At 34.0% G+C, this 22537-nt stretch overlaps 4 non-coding genes across 4 annotated transcripts; 1 reads left to right on the top strand and 3 right to left on the bottom strand.

Moving 5' to 3' along the window:
• Positions 1-152: 152 nt before the first annotated feature.
• On the bottom strand, positions 153-225 carry Trnav-cac. Its single transcript has one exon. It is a non-coding gene; the product is annotated as a tRNA-Val (tRNA).
• Positions 226-391: 166 nt separating this feature from the next.
• Trnav-cac lies at positions 392-464 on the bottom strand. Its single transcript has one exon. It is a non-coding gene; the product is annotated as a tRNA-Val (tRNA).
• A 222-nt stretch (positions 465-686) lies between these two features.
• Trnav-aac lies at positions 687-759 on the top strand. The gene has a single exon. It is a non-coding gene; the product is annotated as a tRNA-Val (tRNA).
• A 1151-nt stretch (positions 760-1910) lies between these two features.
• Trnav-aac lies at positions 1911-1983 on the bottom strand. The gene has a single exon. It is a non-coding gene; the product is annotated as a tRNA-Val (tRNA).
• Between the last annotated feature and the right edge of the window lie 20554 nt (positions 1984-22537).

Here is a 22537-nt window from a genome sequence, read left to right as displayed (position 1 = left end):
TTATCATCGTATTATTTCATTAGATGATTCCGGCCGGGATCGAACTGGCGGCCTTCTGTATGATTTATGATTCATCATGAGATTGCACTGACAATCAATAAACCATCAAAAACCTTTATTCGTTTTGAATAAATATAGAGGATTACATTAGATGATTCCGGCCGAGATCGAACCTGCGGCCTTCTGCGTGTGAAGCAGATGTGATAACCACTACACCACAGAACCTACAAAAATAAAACGCATTTGTAGCACGCATCGCCAATATTTAATAAAAGCTTAAAATAAATATTGAAAACTTTGGTGTATGATTTATCATGGGATTGCACCGACAATCAATAAACCACCAAAAACCTTTATTCGTTTTGAACAAAATATAGAGGATTACATTAGATGATTCCGGCCGGGATCAAACCGGCGGCCTTCTGCGTGTGAAGCAGATGCGATAACCACTACACCACGGAACCTACAAAAATAAAACGCATTTGCAGCACGCATTACAAATATTTATTAAAAACTTAGAATAATTATTGAGGACTTTGATGTATGATTTATCATCGTATTGCAACTACAATCAATAAACCACCAAAACCCTCTATTGGCTTTGAATAAATATATAGGATTTCATTAGATGATTCTGGCCGGGATCAAACCGGCGGCCTTCTGTATGATTTATGATTCATCATCAGCGTTCCGTGGTGTAGTGGTTATCACATCTGCTTAACACGCAGAAGGGCGCCGGTTCGATCCCGGCCGGTATCATCTAATGTAATCCTCTATATTTATTCAAAACGAATAAAGGTTTTTGGTGGTTTATTGATTGTCGGTGCAATCCCATGGTGAATCATAAATCATACAGAAGACCACCGGTTCGATCCCGGCCGGAATCATGTAATGAAATCCTCTGTATTTATTCAAAACCAATAAACGGTTTTGGTGGTGAATTGATTGTCGGTGCAATCCCATGTAAATCATACATCAAAGTTTTCAATATTTATTCTAAGCTTTTATTAAATATTGGCGATGCGGGCTGCAAATGCGTTTTATTTTTGTAGGTTCCGTGGTGTAGTGGACATCGATGTATGATTGACATCATGGGATTGCACCAAGAATCAATATATCACCAAAAATCTTCATTGGTTTTGAATTAATATAGAGGATTTTATTACATGATTCCGGCCGGAATCGAACCCGGCGTGTAAAGCAGATGTGATAACCTATTGTGTAATAATGCATTTCGTGCGGTTTTAATAAATAACCAAAGTACAAGGCCAGCGCACGAATGCGGAAGTGCACATATGTCACGTCCTATACTGTATAAATAGAGTAGTGATCGTCTATCAAATTCAGTGATGTCCAGTCTAATAATGTCTTAAAGAGAGAGTCCAGAAGAGAGTCCAGTCTAATAATGTCTTAAAGAGAGTATGTCTTAACACGAATTTATGTCAGTTTGTGATTTGAAAGTTTATTAAAAATTAAATAAAGTGACAGTCAAATCAAATTCAGTGTTTCTATTAGACTTTGCGCATGAGACTCTTTCAGCCTATACCAGTATAAAGTGCTCACGGTTCCGAGGAGATTTCTACCAGTGTTATTGTTTCATATTATAACTATAAGCTCTGCCCACGACACCTGGAAAGGGTTGGACGGATTTATCACCGAATTGGAGAGTGGATCAACCAACATTTGGAACCCAAATCAATTCAACAAACACCCCATATCATTTCAAACCACTACACCACGGAACCTACAAAAATAAAAAGCATTTGCAGCACGCATTGCCAATATTTAATAAAAGCTTAAAATAAATATTGAAGACTTTGATATATGATTCATCGTGGGATTGCACCGACAATCAATAAACCACCAAAAGCCTTTATTCGTTTTGAATAAATATAGAGGATTACATTAGATGATTCCAGCCGGGATCGAAGCGGCGGCCTTCTGCGTGTTAAGCAGATGTGATAACCACTACACCACGGAACCTACAAAAGTAAACCACATTTGCAGCATGCATCGCCGATATTTAATAAAAGCTTAGAATAAATATTGAAGACGTCTATGTAGGATGCGTAGTGGGATTGCACCGACAGTGAATAAACCACAAAAACCTTTTATTAGTTTTAAATAAAGGTAGAGGATTTCATTAGATGACTCCGACCGGGATCGAAAATAAAACAATCAATATACTACCAAAACCCTTCATTGGTTTTGAATTAATATAGAGGATTCCATTAGATGATTCCGGGCCGGATCGAACCGGCGGCCTTCTGCGCGTAAAGCAGATGTGGCTGTTATGATAACCACTACACCACAAAACCTACAAAAATAAAACGCATTTGCAGCACGTATCGCCAATATTTAATAAGAGCTTAGAATAATTATTGAGGATTATCGTACGCGGGCTATGCCCGTAATATTTACGTTTTGCCTAGCCATTGTACGCAGGCTAGGTGTAGGTGAAGGTATTCAATTCTATATATAATAGTATGCAAATAAATTTAACAAGAAAATATACATTCTAATTAATTTAATAATGCGAGAAAGTTGATACAAATAGACAAAATTCAATTTGAGAAATGCTTGGCAGGCCTCCACTCATTGTCAGAGGACACAGCAAACAAATAATTGAGAAATATAGAATAATTATTGTAACATACAGATTATCATGTGATTATACATAGTAAAACAAAAACTCATACCAAATACTATTTTTATAAAATGTTTATCGCATTAATTATATTAACTGATATTTTTAACTTTTAGAAAAAATCTCGGCTGTTATCTGCACCATAATATAATTTGTTATGATATTTTATTGGTTTTTAATAAAATAGCGTTGCATCCGAAACCTTCCTTATATTTCACTTACACACAAATAAATAAAAATATATATATATATATATATATATATATATATATATATATACTACTGTTCATTGTTAGTCGACAAAACATACAAATTATTAAGCCACAAACATAAATAAAAATATAATTAAGAGAAATAATACTTGACAACAACCGCCACGAAGGTTAGATTATTACTGAGTTAAAATTGCATATTTACTTTGGTATTGCGCCCTCTATGATTCTGATCCCAAAACTATTCCGAATAGATAACAATTATTGAATTTTAATATCATCTGGTAACAATTCACGCCGTTTCGACCTTATAAATTGGGTCCAAAAACCGAAGTAAAACCATTCAGTGTTTGGAGCTCGTGGGGACAGTTCAATGGTTAGTCTTTTAAAAATATTTATATTGTGTAATAATTTCATATATTCAGTTTTAAATACGTTGCATGGAATTTGTGTTTGACTTGATTCACTGTTCAATAATGAATAAAAGAATTCAAATAAATTGAAGTAAATATTCGTCACTTTTATATTAAACGATTTATATTACTTTTTATACTCTAATATATATTTGCTGAGAAGTCGCCTTCGTGTTTTTTTGTTACGAATATATTAAATTTTAGCTTCGGAATTAGCATAAATAACCTAATACATATTTAGATTGTAATGTGTACCTTGTCGGTTTAGAACAGATTTAGTAGTCAACATACAATTTTATTATAAATCCTATGTTTGAAATACTTTTTTTGAATTTTTTTTTGGCCAGGTATTGCGAAAACGCAAATGAAAGAAGCGCGACTAAGGCACTTCTACTGTATTTACAACTGAGTAGTATTTATTTATTTATATTATTTTATTATTTTATTTAATCTTTTTTTATTTAACTTGTTTCAGATTTTGTGTGGTGTTTTGCACAGTGGCGGGTGACTGGGGATTCATTGCGCGTTTTTTTACATTTTATTATCTTTAAAATTTTTAATTAATCTATTTTTATCATGGCTTAGTTACTACTTGCGTCCAACCGTTTTTCTGTTTTGTTTGTGCGGAAAATTGAGTTCGAAACTATTATCGTTAATCATTTATAGTTTTTTTATCGTTTAAAACGATTTTTAAAGCCGAGTTTGCGCGTTTTTAAAACCTGTCGCCCTCCCCCTCGGCAGGTTCGAGTAGTTCGCGATTAATTATTAAATTAATTTTTGTTTGTCGGTGTGTGGTTGCTTGCAAAGTTTTTCCCAGAAGCGGAGCAACGCCATACGCTTTAATTCATAAATAATACTATATGTACATATCAATGGTAATGTTAATTTTTTTTTTAATTATTTATTAATTACCTTACGTTATATGCACATTCAAACATCTAGTTTGAAATTCTGAAATCCAGCTTGTTTCTCAAATTACTTATATTTATTTTAACGGATTTTTCTGCTCTTATGTAGAATATTTCCTCTTCAAGACAACCAGGAAGCCGCTACCAGGTTGGAGATTGTGCGCATAAATGAAATCATATGGAGCAAAGATAAAATGTAAAAAAAACTTTAATTATATTGTATTATTATTATTGGATCTTTATAATAGTATATCGATATTATTGTATTATATTAGTCTTAAACTAATGTGTAGTTAAGGGTCCTTTTGACGTAAAAATTTCGGTCGAATATTTTGTAATTTATTTTCAAATTAATTTAAAATAATAATCAATTTTTATTTCATAATTATCCATCACTTTCCAGGGGCCAACCAGGACCAACAGAAGACTGCTGACGGATCAAGACCAACAGAAGAAAACTGCCGGATTGGTGAATATCAAGATAAATATGAAGTGTGAGAAGACTTTAGTTATATTATTTTGTTATTATTAAGTAATTACTATTAAGTAGTTATATTATTTATAAGGGGCGTTTTCGGTCATACGTTTTTTAAAGTTGTTCGCGTATTATTAATTCGCGTTTTCACGTTAATATCTTCAGTCATACCTTTTTTGGGGTTTTTCGCGTACTTTTGTTTGAGCTCAAAGGGGGTGGCGTTGTGAAAGAACCTTTCTTTTTTCCGCGCTTTTTTACATTAATTAATTAATAATTGCAAATCACAAAATGATTTGTCCATAAGCTTCATAGGCTGGGAGACTATGAAGTCTTTTTTCCAAGTAATTGCATGGTTTATTTGGGGAGTACTTCTGTACTCTGGGGGGTACATCATGTGGATGCTTTTTTTTTATAATATCACAATCACCGTTATAAAACCGAACTACAATTTCCATATTGAAATTTTATACAATTTCACATTAATAAAAATTACACACTACACACCGAGAAGTTCTTTCGCTTTTAAAAATCGAAATTTTTGGGTACATTAGGTCATCTCGCGAGGTTTTTTTTGCGTTACATTCGGTACAATTCGTTTATTAATTAAGAATAATTAGTCAATAAGTTAGTTTAGGTGGATTAGGGCTGCAGAAGTCGTTGCATTTCTGTAGCGACACCACATTAAAAAAAACGCGCCTAGCAACTCTACCTCCTGGTGGTGTGGAAAAGAGTTGCATTCTAGCTATAAGTATAATTGTCATAATTAGGTATTTAGATAATTGTTTTAATTAATATACATAGATGTATCACTATAGGTTGCACGCATTACTGATAATTATAAACTTATATCGAAAAGTCTTACAAATAAAAAAAATCAAATAAATCTTTACTTTTAAATTTGTTACTTTCCAGCTTTTTCTTGCTCAAGCTTATAAGTAAACGATTTTTTTTAAGTCACTTCTAATTATTAATAATTTTTGCAATTTATACTCTTAAATCAATTAAAAATTATTTAATTTATTAATTCATGGAAAAAGTTCTATTCCAGTTATAACTGTAATTATCAGTATCAAAATATTTAAATCAATATTTTAATTTAATGTATATATGAATATATTACAAAATAATATCGAATTGTATAAAATATTAAAAAATACAAATTAATAATAATAATTAATTTGTTTTTTATGTTTTTACATTGTTTTTTTTACAGAAATTTGTAAACAAATTTTAGACTTTTTAGAAAGAATAACTAAAAATTATCATTTGAATCGTGCGTTGAAAATATATTTTTGGGTGGTACTGCAACGTGAAAAGTTGTATGGATTTTAGTAGTATTAATATAACTTGTAAGAAAGCAGAAAGTGAACGTTAAATTATTACTTAATCAGCCTGTTTAATAGGTGTGTACCTATTAATATAAAAATACAAATAAAAAAACTTATTTCAAAAATAAATGCAACAATAAAAAAATACATTATAATTAATTTATTAATGGGAGAAAGTTGACCAAAAATAAAAACTTATTTCAAAAATGCTTTACGGGACGCAGCACGTTTTGCCATCAACAGGAAGCAAAGGTTTTTTGAATCATTCAAAAAATCCGTGCGCACGAAATCGTGGACGATAATTGCATCCAAACATACTTACACAAACACACATACTTCAAATGTTCTGTAACCTTTGAAACGTAAAGATATGCAAAAATTTCCATTTTCAATTTTTTACGATTTTAATGACTTACCCTACAAGAAGTTGATAATAGAATAAAATTCAACTTAAACATTTTCTTTATCTCAATTAGAAATAGGAGCATGCCGAGCATCTATTATTATAATGCCTACAGGCGTATTAAATGTGAATTTCAAAATTTCATAAACATTGAATAAAATATAACATTTTTCATACCACAAATATTGCAGGCTATAAAACTATTAAACTTTTTTATCATACACATATTTGTATTATCGTCAGTTGTGAGTGTTTAACCCAGCGATTTCCAACCTGTGGGGCGCACCAACCCTAAGGGGGCCTCATACCGTTCCAAGGAGGGCGCGACGCTGTTTTAAAAATATTAATTTTAAATGTTGAGTAATTGAAATATTAATTTTAAATGCTGAGAAACTGCCATCTAAAAAAACCTAGATATGTTCAAATACGAATGGAACAGAAATCTTTTTGTCATTGTGAAATATGATGATATGCTGAAAAACAAGCTCAACCGTCGCATTACTTTTTTCTAATGGTGTGATTATTATTTTTCTATGATTTGTTTTCATTAAAATTATTTTGTCTTATAATCGATAGTTATGTTTGTATATATTTTTTTAATATTGTGTATTATTTGGCATAATTTCAGTTAAGTATATTTAAATTAAATTATTTGAACAATTAGGGGGGGGGGCGCAATATTTTTTCTTTCGAAAAGGGCGCAAGGAGGAAAAGGATGGAAACCACTGGTTTATCCCCTTAACTTAGGATTTTGATACAGTTTTGTTTTTGTGTTTTATCGTTTCGTAAAAATAAATATTTTGTAATAATTGTGTCAAATAATACAAATATTATAAAAAATATACATGCAAACATAACTATTGATTATAAGAAAAAACTAGTTTGGTATTCAGCCTTGAGGCAAGTTACATAAACTTCCCGATATGTATAAATAATCGACTTAATCAATAATAAATAAATTAATTTATGAGTGATTAAAAGTATTCCGAGTGAATTTATTATACATCATTGCAAACGAACAAACGAACACGTTAACTCTGAGTATTTTCTAAAAGCAAATTTTCAAAAATCATTAATTTTAATTAATCAATAACTATAATTGAATTAGTTTCCATAGGACTTTGATTGTTTACTATGTTCAACACCAAGTACACTCGTTATACCAACTAAATCGTCTAATTTTATTTTTAACAAACGTCAAAAAAACTACTCATTTTCTCAAACTTTGATAAATTTTTAAAATTAAACTACTTGTCGTAAGGCCGTAATATTTCAGTATGTTCCATAAGACCATGATATATATTGCCAAAAATAGTTTCATGAAAATCGGCTTAAATTTTTTTTTCAACATTTAATTACAAGATAACGGCTCGGTAGATTTTTACCTAAAACTAATCAGTATCATTCCCAACTAATATCTTTCGAACAGTTTTTGATTTTTTAAAATCGGTTCGGTAGTATGAGCTTAAATGTGGACGAAATGTTTAACACTTTTTTCCAAATTACAAAGAAACGGCTCGGCCGATCGTCGCACAAAACTGAGAAACAATAATCCTCATCGAGATAAGTCAAATGCTTTTTAAATATCTGAAATCGGTTCAGGCGTTTTTGAGCAAACGTCGATGAAAGTTCTAATTTTGACAAATGCCAAAAAGACCATACTAATTTTTGCGAACTTTGATGAACCAGTTGTCGTAGGGCCGTAATATTTTAGTATGATCTAGAAGACTATGGTATCTACCGTCAAAAAAATAATTTTAAAAATCGCCGAATTTTTTTTTTTCAAACTTTATTACAAGAAAACAGCCCGGCCGATCTCTACCAAAAACTAATCAGCACGATTTCCAATCAATATCTTTCAAACGGTTTTTGAATTTTCAAAATCGATTCAGAATTGCGGGCTAAAACGTAGACAAAAAATTTTTCACTTTTCTGCGATTTATAAAGAAACGGCTAGGCTGATCGTCGCACAAAATGGACAAACAATAGTCCTCATCGAGATACATCGAGTGGCTTTTAAATTTTTGAAATCGGTCCAGCCGTTTTTAGAAAAAACACACACACATACTTTTTCTAAATTTGGTCTTATTCGATTCAGAATGGTTTGAAACGTCGAGAAAACATAAAATTATCAATTCGGATTTTTTATGAAAACATAAACTTCTCCTTTGGCGTATTATTAATTCGCGTTTTCACGTTAATATCTTCAGTCATACCTTTTTTGGGGTTTTTCGCGTACTTTTGTTTGAGCTCAAAGGGGGTGGCGTTGTGGAAGAACCTTTCTTTTTTCTGCGCTTTTTTACATTAATTAATTAATAATTGCAAATCACAAAATGATTTGTCCATAAGCTTCATAGGCTGGGAGACTATGAAGTCTTTTTTCCAAGTAATTGCATGGTGTATTTGGGGAGTACTTCTGTACTCTGGGGGGTACATCATGTGGATGCTTTTTTTTTATAATATCACAATCACCGTTATAAAACCGAACTACAATTTCCATATTAAAATTTCGTACAATTTCACACTAATAAAAATTACACACTACACACCGAGAGGTTCTTTCGCTTTTAAAAATCGAAATTTTTGGGTACATTAGGTCATCTCGCGAGGTTCTTTTCGCGTTACATTCGGTACAATTCGTTTATTAGTTAAGAATAATTAGTCAATAAGTTAGTTTAGGTGGATTAGGGCTGCAGAAGTCGTTGCATTTATGTGGCGACACCACATTAAAAAAACGCGCCTAGCAACTCTACCTCCTGGGTGGTGTGGAAAAGAGTTGCATTCTAGCTATAAGTACAATTGTCATAATTAGGTATTTAGATAATTGTTTTAATTAATATACATAGATGGATCACTATAGGTTGCACGCATTGCTGATAATTATAAACTTATATCAAAAAGTCTTACAAATAAAAAAAATCAAATAAATCTTTACTTTTAAATTTGTTACTTTCCAGCTTTTTCTTGCTCAAGCTTATAAGTAAACGATTTTTTTAAGTCACTTCTAATTATAAATAATTTTTGCATTTTATACTCTTAAATCAATTAAAAATTATTTAATTTATTAATTCATGGAAAAAGTTCTATTCCAGTTATAACTGTAATTATCAGTATCTAAATATTTAAATCAATTTTTTAATTTATTTAGAATATTTTAATTTTAATTTAATGTATATATAAATTTATTACAAAACTAGCCGACCCGACAGACTTCGCCCTGTCAAAAAAATTTGTAATGTGGCGGTGTTTTGTTTCTACCTTTTTTCTATTCTTTGCAAAAAATTATCCTGAACAGAACCGTCACCCTGGTAATAATTCTGTGTGAATTAAAAATAATTAAATAAAACAATATAAGCATTTAAAAGTAAGTAATTTTAATCATGTAAATCATGATTCAAAAATCAGTTCAATTTTCATTGTAGTGCTTTGTGATAAACTATGTTTTTTGTTTTATTACCTGGCGCATAGACAAACAAATCTGATGGTTTTCCAATACGGTAACAAACAACATAAAATTTTCCATGTGAGAAACATGGGTTTTTCAAATTGAAATCGTAGTCAAATGGCACATCAGTCGGAATCATTGGAATGCACGGTGCGAAAACATCTTCTGCTTTATACTATCCTTTCAATATAGTTGCTTCCATCACGTTGCTTGGAAGTTTTTTTTATCGCTAAACTTGTGCCGTTGCAAAGGCGCGGTTGGTCGATATTTCGCAACATTATAATTGCCGATCCAACCTTCAATTGAAGATTGTGAGGTGACAATCTTAGCAAATCCAGCAAGTTTAAAAACTCCGATGGATCGTCTTGGTTAGTTGCCGAATCAACTGATTCGCCTGTAATTTGTTCTTGAATTTTGAAATTTAATTCATTTACATCAATGTTTTTGGCTGCCAATATAGCACGTTAATTAAAAGAAAGATATTTCTATGTTTATATAAATATATTAGAAATCAGATGATCAAAAACTACACAAAATGTCATGACATAGATCATTGTTTTTTCTACAAATTTCGTTGTCTACTCGATTAAAAAAGGTAAGGGCTGTTTTTAGGGTTTTCCCTGCAATTATTCGATTTTTTTTCGCCGTAACAACCATCCTTGGACATCAACGAACATTTAAAAAAAAGAATTGGCCAAATTGGTCCAGGCGTTGTTGAGTTATGCGCTTACCAACACATTTTGCGATCCATTTTTATATATAAGATAATATCGAATTGTATAAAATATTAAAAAAATACAAATTAATAATAATAATTAATTTGCTTTTTATGTTTTTACATTGATTTTTTTACAGAAATTTGTAAACAAATTTTAGACTTTTTAGAAAGAATAACTAAAAATTATCATTTGAATCGTGCGTTGAAAATATATTTTTGGGTGGTACTGCAATGTGAAAAGTTGTATGGTTTTTAGTAGTATTAATATTACTTGTAAGAAAGCAGAAAGTGAACGTTAAATTATTACTTAATCAGCCTGTTTAATAGAAGTGTACCTATTAATATAAAAATACAAATAAAAAAAACTTATTTCAAAAATAAATGCAACAATAAAATAATACATTATAATTAATTTATTAATGGGAGAAAGTTGACCAAAAATAAAAACTTATTTTAAAAATGCTTTACGGGACGCAGCACGTCTTGCCATCAACAGGAAGCAAAGGTTTTTTGAATCATTCAAAAAATCCGTGCGCCCGAAATCGTGGACGATAATTGCATCCAAACATACATACACAAACACACATACTTCAAATGCTCTGTAACCTTTGAAACGTAAAGATATGCAAAAATTTCCATTTTCTATTTTTTACGATTATTATGACTTACCCTACAAGAAGTTGATAATAGAATAAAATTCAACTTAAACATTTTCTATATCTCAATTGGAAATAGGAGCATGCCAAGCATCTATTATTATAATGCCTACAGGCGTATTAAATGTGAATTTCAAAATTTCATAAACATTGAATAAAATATAACATTTTTCATACCACAAATATTGCAGGCTATAAAACTATTAAACTTTTTTATCATACACATATTTGTATTATCGTCAGTTGTGAGTGTTTAACCCAGCGATTTCCAACCTGTGGGGCGCACCAACCCTAAGGGGGCCCCATACCGTTCCAAGGAGGGCGCGACGCTGTTTTAAAAATATTAATTTTAAATGTTGAGTAATTGAAATATTAATTTTAAATGCTGAGAAACTGCCATCTAAAAAAATCTAGATATGTTCAAATACGAATGGAACAGAAATCTATTTGTCATTGTGAAATATGATGATATGCTGAAAAACAAGCTCAACCGTCGCATTACTTTTTTCAAATGGTGTGATTATTATTTTTCTATGATTTGTTTTCATTAAAATTATTTTGTCTTATAATCGATAGTTATGTTTGTATGTATTTTTTAAATATTGTGTATTATTTGGCATAATTTCAGTTAAGTATATTTAAATTAAATTATTAGAACAATTAGGGGGGGGGCGCAATATTTTTTTCTTTCCAAAGGGGGGCGCAAGGAGGAAAAGGATGGAAACCACTGGTTTATCCCCTTAACTTAGGATTTTGATACAGTTTTGTTTTTGTGTTTTATCGTTTCGTAAAAATAAATATTTTGTAATAATTGTGTCAAATAATACAAATATTATAAAAAATATACATGCAAACATAACTATTGATTATAAAAAAAAACTACTTGGTTTGGTATTTAGCCTTGAGGCAAGTTACATAAACTTCCCGATATGTATAAATAATCTAATTAATCAATAATAAATAAATTAATTTATGAGTGATTAAAAGTATTCCGAGTGGATTTATTACACATCATTGCAAACGAACAAACGAACACGTTAACTCGGAGTATTTTCTGAAAGCAAATTTTCAAAAATCATTAATTTTAATTAATCATTATAATTGAACCAGTTTCCATAGGACTTTGATTGTTTACTATGTTCAACACCAAGTACACTCGTTATACCAACTAAATCGTCTAATTTTATTTTTAACAAACGTCAAAAAAACTACTCATTTTCTCAAACTTTGATAAATTTTTAAAATTAAACTACTTGCCGTAAGGCCGTAATATTTCAGTATGTTCTATAAGACCATGATATATATCGCCAAAAAAAGTTTCACGAAAATCGGCTTAATTTTTTTTTAACATTTAATTACAAGAAAACGGCTCGGTAGATTTTTACCTAAAACTAATCAGTACCAACTAATATCTTTCGAACAGTTTTTGATTTTTTAAAATCGGTTTGGTAGTATGAGCTTAAATGTGGACGAAAGGTTTAACACTTTTTTCCAACTTACAAAGAAACGTCTCGGCCGATCGTCGCACAAAACTGAGAAACGATAATCCTTATCGAGATACATCAAATGCTTTTTAAATATCTGAAATCGGTTCAGGCGTTTTTGAGCAAACGTCGATGAAAGTTCTAATTTCGACAAATGCCAAAAAGACGATACTAATTTTTGCAAACTTTGATGAACCAGTTGTCGTAGGGCCGTAATATTTTAGTATGATCTAGAAGACTATGGTATCTACCGTCAAAAAAATAATTATAAAAATCGCCGAAATTTTTTTTTTCAAACTTTATTACAAGAAAACGGCCCGGCCGATCTCTACCAAAAACTAATCAGCACGATTTCCAATCAATATTCTTCGAACGGTTTTTGAATTTTCAAAATCGATTCAGAATTGCGGGCTAAAACGTAGACGAAAAATTTTTCACTTTTCTGCGATTTATAAAGAAACGGCTAGGCTGATCGTCGCACAAAATGGACAAACAATAGTCCTCATCGAGATACATCGAGTGGCTTTTAAATTTTTAAAATCGGTCCAGCCGTTTTTAGAAAAAACACACACACATACACACACACATACTTTTTCTAAATTTGGTCTCATTCGATTCAGAATGGTTTGAAACGTCGAGAAAACATAAAATTAGCAATTCGGATTTTTTATGAAAACATAAACTTCTCCTTTGGCGTATTATTAATTCGCGTTTTCACGTTAATATCTTCAGTCATACCTTTTTTGGGGTTTTTCGCGTACTTTTGTTTGAGCTCAAAGGGGGTGGCGTTGTGGAAGAACCTTTCTTTTTTCCGCGCTTTTTTACATTAATTAATTAATAATTGCAAATCACAAAATGATTTGTCCATAAGCTTCATAGGCTAGGAGATTATGAAGTCTTTTTTCCAAGTAATTGCATGGTGTATTTAGGGAGTACTTCTGTACTCTGGGGGGTACTTCATGTGGATGCTTTTTTTTTATAATATCACAATCACCGTTATAAAACCGAACTACAATTTCCATATTAAAATTTCATACAATTTCACATTAATAAAAATTACACACTACACACCGAGAGGTTCTTTCGCTTTTAAAAATCGAAATTTTTGGGTACATTAGGTCATCTCGCGAGGTTCTTTTCGCGTTACATTCGGTACAATTCGTTTATTAACTAGTTGGTTTGGTATTTAGCCTTGAGGCAAGTTACATGAACTTCCCGATATGTGTAAATAATTGACTTAATCAAAAAAAGTGTAAATAATATACTTCATCAATCCTACTTAAAAAAAACGATAATAATTTTAGAAAAGTTTGACGAATTTTTAAAATTAAACTACTTGTCGTAAGGCCGTAATATTACAGTAAGTTCTATAAGACCATGATGTATATCGCCAAAAAAAGTTCCATGAAAATCGGCTTAAATTTTTTTTTCAATAGTTAATTACAAGAAAACGGCTCGGTAGATTTTCACCTAAAATTAATCAGTACCATTCCCAACTAATATCTTTCGAACAGTTTTTGGTTTTTTAAAATCGGTTCGGTAGGATGAGCTTAAATGTGGACGAAAAGTTTAACACTTTTTTCAACAGTTAATTACAAGAAAACGGCTCGGTAGATTTTCACCTAAAATTAATCAGTACCATTCCCAACTAATATCTTTCAAACAGTTTTTTATTTTTTAAAATCGGTTCGGTAGGATGAGCTTAAATGTGGACAAAAATTTAACACTTTTTTTCAACAGTTAATTACAAGAAAACGGCTCGGTAGATTTTCACCTAAAATTAATCAGTACCATTCCCAACTAATATCTTTTGAACAGTTTTTAATTTTTTAAAATCGGTTCGGTAGGATGAGCTTAAATGTGGACGAAAATTTAACACTTTTTTTCAACAGTTAATTACAAGAAAACGGCTCGGTAGATTTTCACCTAAAATTAATCAGTACCATTCTCAACTAATATCTTTCGAACAGTTTTTGATTTTATAAAATCGGTTCGGTAGGATGAGCTTAAATGTGGACGAAAATTTAACACTTTTTTTCAACAGTTAATTACAAGAAAACGGCTCGGTAGATTTTCACCTAAAATTAATTAGTACCATTCCCAACTAATATCTTTCGAACAGTTTTTGATTTTTTAAAATCGGTTCGGTAGGATGAGCTTAAATATGGATAAAAATTTAACACTTTTTTGCAACAGTTAATTACAAGAAAACGGCTCGGTAGATTTTTACCTAAAATTAATCAGTACCATTCCCAACTAATATCTTTTGAACAGTTTTTGATTTTTTAAAATCGGTTCGGTAGGATGAGCTTAAATGTGGACGAAAATTTAACACTTTTTTTTAACAGTTAATTACAAGAAAACGGCTCGGTAGATTTTCACCTAAAATTAATCAGTACCATTCTCAACTAATATCTTTCGAACAGTTTTTGATTTTATAAAATCGGTTCGGTAGGATGAGCTTAAATGTGGACGAAAAGTTTAACACTTTTTTTCAAATTGCAAAGAAACGGCTTGGCAGATCGTCGCACAAAACTGCCAAACAATAGTCCTCACCGAAATACATCAAATGGCTTTTAAATTTTCAAAAACGGTTCAGGCGTTTTTGAGAAAACGTCGATCAAAAGTCTAATTTTGACAAATGCCAAAAAAACAATACCAATGTTTGCAAACTTTGACGAATTTTTAAAGCTGAACCAGTTGTCGTAGGGCCGTAATATTTTAGTATGATCTAGAAGACTATGGTATCTACCGTCAAAAAAATAATCATGAAAATCGTCGAATTTTTTTTTTAAAAAACTTTATTACAAGAAAACGGCCCGGCCGATCTCTACCAAAAACTAATCAGCACGATTCCCAATCAATATCTTTCGAACGGTTTTTGAATTTTCTTAATCGGTTCAGAATTGCGGGCTAAAACGTGCACGAAAAATTTTTCACTTTTCTGCTATTCATAAAGAAACGTCTCGGCCGATCGTCCCACAAAACTGACAAAGGATAGTCCTCGTCGAGATGCATCGAATGGTTTTTAAATTTTTGAAATCGGCGTAGCCGTGTTCGAGAAAACGTCGATTTACGGCAAAAAATCTGTTCACACACACATACACACACACACACACACACATACTTTTTCCAAATTTGGTCTCATTCGATTCAGAATGGCTTGAAACGTCGAGAAAACATAAAATTAGAGAATCGGATTTTTTGATGAAAACAAACTTCTCCTTCGGGAAGTTAATTATCAGTATCAAAATATTTAAATCAATATTTTAAATTAATGTATATATGAATATATTACAAAATAATATCGAATTGTATAAAATATTAAAAAATACAAATTAATAATAATAATTAATTTGCTTTCTAACTTCCCGTAGGGTAAGTTATTGTAATGGGCCGAAAATCGGAATTGAAAATTTTTGCATTTCTCGACGTTTTGAAGGTTTCTGAACGTTTTGGCATACTTCAGAAAAAATGGATGTGTGTGTTTTTTTTTTTTTTTTTGTATAGCGAAGGAAATACATTTACGTATTCAACAGACGTGGAATTGTCTGGATATGTCGGACTCAACGATGCTAATACCGACTAAAACCTCCGCTTTCCCCAGGCCTTGTAACCCCCACGGAAACCGCCGTTAGGCATTACTTCGCGGGGAAGGATCTAGCAACAGCTTTTTCTAATTGTAGCTAAGATGTCATACATCTTTCATTCGCTCTTTTTCTCTCAATGAAACGTAGTGTTATGATGACTTCTGTAACATACGAACTACTGGCGTTCCAAGCATCTTCTGATAAAAGCATTGATTCAATCAGTGTTTCTGGTTGAATCCTTTGCTTTAAGATTCTTTCCAGTTTATTCCGCTGTGCACTGAAGCGCGGACACACAAAGAAAACATGTTCCGCATCTTCATTAAATCCTTGGCAAGCTGGACATTCAGGAGAATCATCGTGCTTAAATCGGTGGAGATAAGCCCGAAAGCAACCGTGTCCAGACAGCATCGGCGTTAAATAATAATTGACTTCTCCATGTCTCCTGTTCAGCCAAACGTTGATATTAGGTATAAGACGGTGCGTCCATCTACCCTTTTCGGCGGCGTCCCACTGTAATTGCCATCTTCTTATGCTGTTTTTACGTTCTTGAGTTCTCAGATCATCATCGCTTAGTGTCGTTGACCTCTTGCGTTGGTAAAGATTTTTTCTTTCCTCAGCTAAGACTCTAAAAGGCAGAGTCCCGGCAATGACACATACCGCTTCCTCAGATATTGTGCGGAAGCCGCATACTATTCGTAACGCACTCAAGCGGTAAACGGGACCAGCTTTCCTCCATGATTCTTGGACCTCTAATGCGTCTGCCCAAATAGGTATTCCATAAGTGAGCACTGATGCAACCACTGATGAAAGTGTGAGTCTTCTGCTCTGTTTTGGTCCGCCGATGTTAGGCATCAATCGTGCAAGACAAGTTCTCACTACAGATGCTTTGTCACTTACTCGTTTCACATGTTGCTTGAAATTCAGTCGGGCGTCAAGCATCACTCCCAAGTATTGGATGTAAGGTTGTGATATGATCTCTTGTTCCCCGACTTTCAGTCTAATAGTCTCTATAGTTTTTCTGCTGGTGATGAGTACTGCTTCCGTCTTTTGTGTAGTTAGTTGAAGACTAACAGTATCCATCCACCGGTTTACTTTCTCGAAGGTAATGTCGAAGATATGACGTATTTCGTCTACCAATCACTACGGCTACGTCGTCCGCGTATGCCACTAGTTTGGCGCGTCTTGGGATCTTTAATCTCAAAAGCCCGTCATACATAACATTCCACAGAAGGGGTCCAAGAACTGAGCCTTGAGGAACACCTCCGGTGATATTATATTCTTTTGGGCCGTTCATCGTGTCATACTTCAGGACCCTATCCGTAAAATAGCTTGCCACTATTCTACATATGTAGCCCGGTACATTCTTTTCTACAAGAGCTTGCATTATGCAGTCCCAATTTGCGCAGTTGAAAGCGTTCCTGATGTCCAGTGTGGCCACAAGGCAGTACTCTTTTGTACTTCCCTTCCATCTTGTTCCTTCGATCGCTTTTTTGGCAGTATCGACAACTAGCTTTATTGCGTCCAGGGTTGATCGTCCTTTCCGGAATCCATACTGGTTGTCCGCCAGAAGTGGGTCAACGACTGCCTCAATTCTTTGATGAATTATTCGTTCCAATATCTTACCAGCCGTATCTAACATGCAGAGTGGACGGTAAGATGAAGGCTCTTCTGGTGGCTTATTTTTCTTAGGAAGAAGTACAAGCCGCTGTTGCTTCCACTTTCTGGGAAAAGTCCCTTCTTTCAGGCATGTGTTGTAAACGTCTAGAAATAGCGATGGCGCTGCCTTAATGATGGTTTTTAGTGCAATGTTAGGAATACCATCCAATCCTGGCGCTTTATTATTTCCAATACGGTTACATGCCTCCATTAACTCATCTTCAGTGACTGGTGGGATGCCATCCAGAGTACTTAATGCCAACTGGTAGCTGAAACTACGCTGCTGTGGAAACAACGCAGTTACAACTTTCCGAAGAAAATGAGGACACGTTGGCGACTGCACTTGCTGCTTTTTCAGCAGTTTCATGACCACCTTATAAGGCCTACCCCAAACGTCTTTGTCCACCTCACTAATGAGATCTTTCCAGCATCTTTGTTTACTTTCTTTGATGGCCCTATTCAATTCTCGACGAGATTTTTTGTACTCTGCGATCAGTTCCTCGCTGTTAGGTCGCTTATATCCACGCTGTGATATTCTTCTCTTTCTGTGGCATTCTTTACGAAGAGCACTGATATTATCATTCCACTAATAGACGGCAGGTCTTAAATTTATGCCACCCTTTCGGGGCATACTGGCATCACAAGCCTGGGTCATTCTTTTTATCAGGGTTTTAGTTCTTTCTTCCGCGCATCCAGTGTTGATCGGGTTAACGTCAAGGGCTATTAGCAATGCATCTCGATCAAAAGATTTTGTTTTCCAACCAGCGCTGTTAACTTGCTTGATAGGTCTTTCAAGATTCTGTTTGGACGATATTTCCCAAAGTATTGCATTGTGATCGCTGGCTGTGTACATATCCATCACCCTCCAGTTACAGTTACTTCTGACGAGACTAGTGCTGACGAAGGTGAGGTCTATAATTGAGCTTGCTTCGCCTTTGGTGTAGGTCGGCGTATCGCCATTATTGAGCAGGACAACATCTAGTTTACTAAAAGTTTCTAGTATTGCTTTTCCTCGTGCGTTTGTGTACTTGCTGCCCCAGTCAACTGCCCAGGAGTTGAAGTCACCGGCTATCGCAACTGGATGATGTTGCTTAGCGTCCTCGGTCAGTCGGTCCAAAAAGTCAGCGAATTCCACAAAGGAGAAGCTAGGTGGTGCATAGCAGCTGTAGAAGCGGATGCCATCTATTGTTGCTGATACAAATCCGACGCTGCGTTTGGTAATTGTGCCCTGGAAGGTGAGCTTGTTACTGGACCAAATAACAGCTTTAGTGGTTGTGTCCGCTTCCCATAGTTCGCCAGTTAGATGCTTGTATGGCTCTGCTAGGAGCACAAGATCAAGCTTCAGCTCTCGTACTGTCTGCATAAGCAGATCATGTGCAGCTTCACAATGATTTAAATTTAGCTGCAATATCTTCATGCTTTTTTAATTGATGCCTTCTCGAGTGCCTCTTTATATACAGGGCATCTGTAGGTTCCTGCATGGTGGGCAGCATCCTCTGCGCTTCGGTGTTCAGCGCATAGTGCACATTTTGCTGGATTTGGACAACTGGCGATCTTGTGTCCTTCTTGTCCGCACCTAATGCAAAGGTTGGAACGTATCACTTTACTTCTGCACTGGAATCCGTGATGCCCGAAAAGCCAACATTTGTAACACTTGGTTGGCCTATTGGTTGTTTTTATACGGCAGTTTACCCAGCCAATTCGGATTTTGCTGTTTCCTTCAAGCAATTTCAGCGCCGTGGCTGCTGGTAACGTTACTGTAGCCACCTGGGTGCCTCTGTAGGCTTTACGTAACTTGATTGCCTCCGCCGGTGTTTCACTGGCTTCTCCAAGTGCATTTTTTAGAGCAGTCTGAATGTCGGCCTTAGTTGTATCGTCATCAATGTCTCTGATTTCGATTATTTCTTGTGGCCCTTTGCAAAACACTTTGGCGTCATCTTTAAGAATACTCGCGATTGCCTTGGCCTTTATCTGCACACTTTCTCGAGATTGTGAGCAACATGTCTCCGGTCCTGGTCTTGTTAATCTTATCTACCGTCGTTCGGACTTGCTCGTCAGGAATGTCCTGTTTTAGTCGACGCAGTATCTCGGCATACTTTGCCTTCTCTGCTGGTCGAATTAGGACTACGTCTGGTTTGAGAAATTTCCGCGTTTTCTTCCTCTTAGGTTCCGGCCGGCGCTCTTTTGGCTGCTGCTTTGCAAGCTGCTCTTTGGCTAGCCTTCTTTTTTCTTTTTTTGATTGAACCTTATGCCAATCAGTCACCTCGTTTTGTTTGGCTTTCTGTTCTGCCACAATTTTCGGTGGACTTGATTTTAGGTCTTTCTTTTTTACGACCTGACCATACGTCGGGTCTGGAGAGTTCCGGTCCTTTCTCTTTCCAGTGCTCAAGATCTTCTTTTTTACTTCTTCAGCGACCGATTCATCGTCGGCTTCAGCTCCGGTGTCTCTCGCTTCTTCAATTGCCACAACAGTTTGGCTATTTCTTTTTGGTGAGGGATGCCGTAGGTTCTCCAACCATCGATTATCGAGGTCGAGAAAACGCGTCATGGCAGTTGCAATACTACTCGTTTTTGTCTTAATCTCCATGTGAATGTTGGATTTCGACTTAATCATCTTGTGGAGGTCAGTAAGAAGTGTTTCGAGGCGTTTCAGTGCCTCCATCCTTTGATTTTCCACGCTCTTTTTTATACTCCCAGTAGCATTTCTTGACAGCGAAGCCATGGGGTCCACTACGCTGTCCAAACGGTCGTATGATGACGACGACTTCGGGCCCGTTCGCAAACCCTCGGCCGCCGGTACTGAGGTATCCCTCCTCTGTACTGTAAACGATTCTACTTTATTGTTCTCCATATTCATTAGACATTCTTCCGCTTTGCATGGTCAGGTGGTGTGACCAACCCTACCTACATGTAGGGGAGTTTTGTACACGGGAGCTATTTTATTTCACTCCTACCCTATGTTCTTAACCGCTAAGCAGGCTTTGCGAGCCAAGAACAGGGAGGGCTTTCTCCAATCCACACGTGGAGACGCGCCCGGTAGCAGTTTCTCCTCAGCCCCGAGATGTGTGTGTGTGTGTGTGTGTGTGTGTGTATGTATGTATGGATACAAATTTTCGCCTACGTTTTCGGGCGTACGGATCAACCAATTCGAATGGTTTAAAAAACATTCGATTCCTATTGATATGGAGATGTGCTGATTAGTTTTTGGCAAAGGCAGGTCCAGCAGTTACGGAGATAAGGAGCAAAGAGTGCAGAGAATAGAAATCGAGTTTTTGAGAGAACGGAGCATCCGATTTGAATGATCTAAAAAACATTCAATTAGTAATGATTGGGAGAAGGGGTTATTAGTTTTTCGCAAAGCCATTTCGGAGATACAGAGCTAAATGTACAAAAAATGGCAATTTTTGAGAGAACTAAGCGTCCGATTCAATTGATTCAAAGAACTTTCTGCTTGTCTTAACAAAATAATTGATTTTGAAAAAAAAATTTTTGTTCCATTTTTTTTTTTTTTTTTAATTTTTTGTATATCGAAAATAATTCAGATTTTATTTTTAATTCTGACTATAGTTCTAATATACTTTAAACAAATAATTTCAACTCTGCAATTCAGTTTATATAATTCTTATAAATAGTAGACAATGTTACAATATTTATAATAATCTATTTGAAAACATTCAATATTCCTCGAACATTTCGTTACGGTACGGGAAATTCCAGCAATTTGCCTTAAGGCACGATGCCACCCACCCCACTAGTTATGTTTTTACATTGATTTTTTTACAGAAATTTGTGAACAAATTTTAGACTTTTCAGAAAGAATTACTAAAAATTATCATTTGAATCGTGCGTTGAAAATATATTTTTGGGTGGTACTGCAATGTGAAAAGTTGTATGGATTTTAGTAGTATTAATATTACTTGTAAGAAAGCAGAAAGTGAACGTTAAATTATTACTTAATCAGCCTGTTTAATAGGTGTGTACCTATTAATATAAAAATACAAATAAACAAAACTTATTTCAAAAATAAATGCAACAATAAAAGAATACATTATAATTAATTTATTAATTGGAGAAAGTTGACCAAAAATAAAAACTTATTTTAAAAATGCTTTACGGGACGCAGCACGTTTTGCTATCAACAGGAAGCAAAGGTTTTTTGAATCATTCAAAAAATCCGTGCACACGAAATCGTGGACGATAATTGCATCCAAACATACTTACACAAACACACATACTTCAAATGTTCTGTAACCTTTGAAACGTAAAGATATGCAAAAATTTCCATTTTCAATTTTTTACGATTATTATGACTTACCCTACAAGAAGTTGATAATAGAATAAAATTCAACTTAAACATTTTCTATATCTCAATTAGAAATAGGAGCATGCCGAGCATCTATTATTATAATGCCCACAGGCGTATTAAATGTGAATTTCAAAATTTCATAAACATTGAATAAAATATAACATTTTTCATACCACAAATATTGCAGGCTATAAAACTATTAAACTTTTTTACACATATACACATATTTGTATTATCGTCAGTTGTGAGTGTTTAACCCAGCGATTTCCAACTTGTGGGGCGCACCAACACTAAAG

The sequence above is a fragment of the Ctenocephalides felis genome, unplaced genomic scaffold (genome assembly GCF_003426905.1).
Source record: "Ctenocephalides felis isolate EL2017-DRISC unplaced genomic scaffold, ASM342690v1 CF-g0.4_SCAFFOLD_00845, whole genome shotgun sequence".
Classification (NCBI taxonomy): domain Eukaryota; kingdom Metazoa; phylum Arthropoda; class Insecta; order Siphonaptera; family Pulicidae; genus Ctenocephalides; species Ctenocephalides felis.
This window is presented reverse-complemented; position numbering and strand designations above follow the sequence as displayed.